Raw genomic sequence first — 5,041 nt, forward strand, 5'->3', positions numbered from 1 at the left:
CTCTTGCATTTCTCAAAGTTTGAGACCGATATTTTATGTATAAAAAAAGTTCGAACGTTCAAAAACTGTTGATATTCAGAAAAAAGATGAAATAATTTTCAGCGAAGTTCCGACCAAAATGTAGTACCTAAACGTACTTTATTGCACTCTAATACATTTCCCAAAGTTTCAGCTCGATATTTTATTTTAAAAAAAAGTTCTTAGGTTCAAAAAAACATTCAGTGAACGGAAAAAGTGAGGTCGGTAATATAGGTATTTAGCTGTGTCACATGTCCTTAGATTAAATTTTTTATAGTGTAACGTTTATATGCTAATTATTTTTAATGTGAACAACAAATATTGCAATCTTTTAGAACAATGGTAACGAATTAAAGATATTTTTCAATTTTTTATAACAACTTTAATGAATTATTTAAATAATGTTATGGAAAATTTATGTCACCAATACTTCACGTTAAAAAAAATCGTTCGATTGCATATGTTTACTCTTTATCTCGTTGAAATAAAACATTTTCCTTTTTGTGTAATACTTTTTTTTCAATAAATTTCGATGAACAAATAATATTGCGACCTTTAAAAACAACTGTGTTGACTCTAAACTGTTAACAAATTTTATTATAACAACTGCAATAAATTGTTTTTATGAAAAATGAATGATTTTAGCTCTTTTATATATCTATGAAGCGGAACTAAAGCTCTAATTTTTACTCCCCAGGGAGTAAGAAGCGGCCTCACCACAAGAACTGTAAGGAAATTGGGGTTTAGGACAATAGAATTTTACGGTTATTTACGGAAAGTTACCATATATAATCATACGTTTCCATGAATTAACTGTAGTAATACTACAAATTACCAAAAAATTTCATTAATTTCCGGAAGATTATAAAAATGTTTAAAATTGAATCTTGGGTAATTTATGGTAAGTTATGATATTTGCCTGTAAAATTACTACAAATGGCCAGAAATTTCCACAAAATTCCGGCAATTTATGAACATATTTTAACTGAATTTTAGGCCATTTAAATAAGTTACCATAAATTATCGGTAATATTATCCTATTCTGCCAAAAAATTTTAAAAATTCTGAAAATTTATACAAATGTTTTAAATTGAATGTTGGTTTATTTATGATTAGTTTCTTTATTGAACTTTGAAATTACGATAAATAACCGAAAATTTCTGGAAATTTGTAGACATTTTTGAATAGAGTTTTAAGCAATTTATGGTAAGTTACCATAAATTATCCTGAAAATGACCTTAAATCATTTTTCCTGCATTCAAAATCTAATATGGGCTGAAATCATGTCTATTTCGAGAAATGTCTCAAATCATCTATTTGTTGTAGAAAAAAAATCCTTCCCAAGTCTCAGATTCTGCGTAAGAATATTCTCATAACCAGAATGCTTTGTACAAATTACGTGCCTTTAATTCAAAATTCGGTCTCAAACTAGCTTTTTGTAAAATTTTAATTATTTTTTCTTGACAAATTTTCTGTCTAGAAGCTTCAAAATTTAATCATAAAGCAAAAAAAAAAAAAAATGGAAAAATTCCGTTTTTGTGATTAAAAAGGCACAAAATTTCACATTTATTATACTTTCCCCATGCATTTGAGTGCCACAAGGCTGCATAAAATAAATTATAAAAAAAGAGTTTCTTACACCTTTAAAAATTCAATGATTGCTCGAAAGAATCAGAAGTGTTTTAATTTCTTTTTTAATTAATGCCTTTTTTAATAATTGCTTCAAAATTGATTATTTGTATATTAAAAAAATGCGTAAATTTATTATAAATTAAATTTTATTAACTTGTTTATTACTTTGGTTTGTTAATTTAAAAATTTTATAATAAACTAATTTAGAACGTATTACCGAAAAAATTTCTTTTCTCCATTGGAGAAATTCTTTTAAAAAAAAGTAAAAAAAAAATTTAACAGTGTGGTATAGGGTTTCATGCGAAAATTCACGACCCGGGATCACGCAAGCAGGGCAGATAAAATATGGCGGGACCCGGGTCTATGGGAACTACCGACCAATGAATTATGTCTCTCGATCCTGATTCTCGATTGAGTCATCCTCCCGCAGGCTTTGGCAATTATCGAGGCGCGAGAGCCGATATCAAATGATTACAGGTCGTGCCGACTGCTATCGATAATGATGCCCACAAACACCCACGTTATGAGTTTTTATGTTTACCATCCAGGACGAATATCATAAATTAATTTTAAACCCTCAGGGCTTAATAACTTTCTAGATGTAGATACATGAATGTGTTATTGTTTAGATTGAGGAGGCTGACCAACGAACAATTTCCCTCAGATTTATAGACTTTCTGAACAAGAATAATAAACGCAAGGAGGTCAAACTGTGTACAATTCAATTGATACCATTTTGGTTAACAAACTTCCGGGGAGGAGTTGGCTAAACAGATCAGGTATTTGGTTGATACTTTCTGCAAATATTCCACTCTCCATTCAGCGTACCAATCTTTAGAATTTTGTATTGTATGATGCATTTTTACATAAATATTCCATTTAAAGTTTAAATAGAATAGGATATTTAAATTTCAAACCGCAGAAATCTCTTTGGAACTACAAAGAAAGCGGAAAAGAACTATAGGTGTACATTGGAAAATAGCAATACATTTGAGGTAACATTGAAATACATGTGAGGAAACATTACAACATCAGGATTTCAATTATGAAGAGAATAGAGTCGTCTAAAGAAATTTGGTTTGCCTTTCCGTGTGGAAATAACCCTATTTGGCCCTATTACAAGTCGGGCACTAATCGGGGGCTAGTCGGGTTATTAATTTTGAGAATGTACCCAGTCGGGAACTAATCGGGGGCTAGTCGGGTTATTAATTTTGACAAAGTACCCAGTCGGGGACTAATCGGGGACTAGTTGGGTTTTTTGTTGTCAAAATTTCAGTCGGGGCCTGGTCGGTGGTTGTGCAAGGGCTAGTCGGGCCTTTTTGTTCAATAATTTCCGTGCGGGTAATCTTTAGGCTCTGGTCGGCAGCTAGTGGGGCTCTGGTCGGGTTATTCTTATGTTTGAGTTTTCAGCGAGGTTTTATCAAATGAGGTAATATCTAAAAAAGCGTAATGATTTTTTTATTCTAAAACACTAAGAATATATTTAACAATAATTTTACACCGTTTTTTGGATAAAAGATTTATTAATGTTAAATTGATCTCAAATATACTTAATAAATAATTATTAAGTTAATAATTTCGTACGAAAATCAACTTTTTATAAAAACAACGATCAAAATTTTCAAAAAGACGTAACCTTATTTTTTTGTAGTATTTTTTAGAAAATTGCTAATTTCTAGGAACATTTATAAATACAATTTGTATGGAATTTTAAGAAAATCCATATTGGAAATAATGCATATAAATGTTGGTGAAAAGTCTGCCGAAAGTTATAAGACTCTAAATTTGTACAGATGCTTATTTTTAAATTGATCTGAAAGGTTTGCAATATGTAAATAAAGTCTAATCCTTCATGTAGTTGAAATTGGAAAGAGGAAAAGTTATTGATTAATCAGTGAAGAGCAGTATCCTAGTAGTAAACTATTAAGCACGGTACAGTTTAGATTTCGCAACCACCTTCGTTTAAGTCTTGCGGTTCTGGATTGGTAGCTTTAAAGAAAATCCGCAAGGGCGCGACGTGCCGCCTTTCGCGCAACAGAAATGACGCGTCGAGTGTTTAAGACAGCCGTTCACGCAACCAAGCATAATTACCTGGAGCAGAGACTACTGTGACCAGCATGGCGGTTCCTTCAGAGTGAAGCTCTTCCATTGCTGCCTTCCGGCTGAAGTTTTTTTTTAATATTCCACAAATTTTGGGGAATTTTAGTTACATAAATTTATGTATTTTTAAGCGTAGTATACGTTCCCCATTAAATCTTGGGTAAATTTGATCACTTTTAAATATTTCAAAAAAGTTTATGGAGATTTCCGTATATAATAAGTATTTTGACAAACTTTTAGGGGATGTTCCACAAATTTTGGGGAGTTTGGTTAATATTCCATGCAGATGTATTATCATATGATCCCTACTAGTACCCGATCAGGCTCCGACTAGGATAAGTCGGGTCACCTGACTAGCCCCCGACTAATCTACCGTGACGCTACTGGTCGGGGGCTAGTCAGATGACCGGACTAGCCCCCGACTGTAAGTGGGGTCCTAATTTTGTTAATTTCATAATTTATAATATTTTATTAAAAGATGAAAAAGTATTAACCAGAAATTTCGATTTTCTAAACGAAAATGTGGCGCCCCCGTAGCTTGAAACACGTTGTCTTCACTTGACGCCAAAACCGAAAAAAATATATTGCAAGTTTGATAGAAAGAATCCAAATAATTAATCTTCAACTGTTTTTGAGACAAAAGGCGTTATTTTTATAAAGTATAAGCATGCCCAGATACGTTAAATCCAGTTCGGATAATTTGCCAAAAGTGATTACACGATACGTTTTGTTGAGAAGTTTTCCAATTTCAGAGTTTTTGTGACTCGAGGAGTAACAAAATAAGTAAATGGGATAAAAGATTTTAACACTTTGAAAATTTTATTTTATTTATGCAGCTGCTCAATTTAGAATAATTAATTCGACCGAATCGTAACATATAGTCATATTTGCAATATTGTATCTAGAAAACCTAACCTTACTTTCGTTATAACTGCTTCTTTTGCTTTTATAAATGCCTTTAGAAATACTTTTCCAAAGTTTGTAATTCTAAGACTTATAATTAATTTTTAAAATAATTTTCACTACTTATTAAGTAAAAAACGATTTGATTTTTTTGAGCGTAGAGCTCACATAAGACCCGGCAGCTCGTATATATAACACTGTTGAAAATCAGTCTATTACAAGTTTGATGTTATCAAAAAATGCGCATTTTATATTTTTTTTATCAACAATAAAAATATTTACTTATCGTTGAAATGACCTTTGCAACAATGTACTGTTGCCGTTAAAGATGTTGTAGGCTACATGACACGCCGAACATTTTTGTGCTTTTTTTTCGTTCTGTACTTTT

The 5,041-nt window shown here is 31.5% G+C and overlaps 1 protein-coding gene and 1 pseudogene across 1 annotated transcript in view; one reads left to right on the forward strand and one right to left on the reverse strand.

The window, feature by feature from the left end:
* The window catches only part of LOC117176894 (discoidin domain-containing receptor 2-like), a 559,289-nt gene that overhangs the window by 62,993 nt on the left and 491,255 nt on the right, over positions 1 to 5,041 (reverse strand). The window lies entirely within an intron of this gene.
* Positions 3,734 to 3,904, forward strand: LOC117177587 (annotated as a pseudogene).

Source organism: Belonocnema kinseyi, chromosome 7, assembly GCF_010883055.1.
Source record: "Belonocnema kinseyi isolate 2016_QV_RU_SX_M_011 chromosome 7, B_treatae_v1, whole genome shotgun sequence".
Taxonomy (NCBI): Eukaryota; Metazoa; Arthropoda; class Insecta; order Hymenoptera; family Cynipidae; genus Belonocnema; species Belonocnema kinseyi.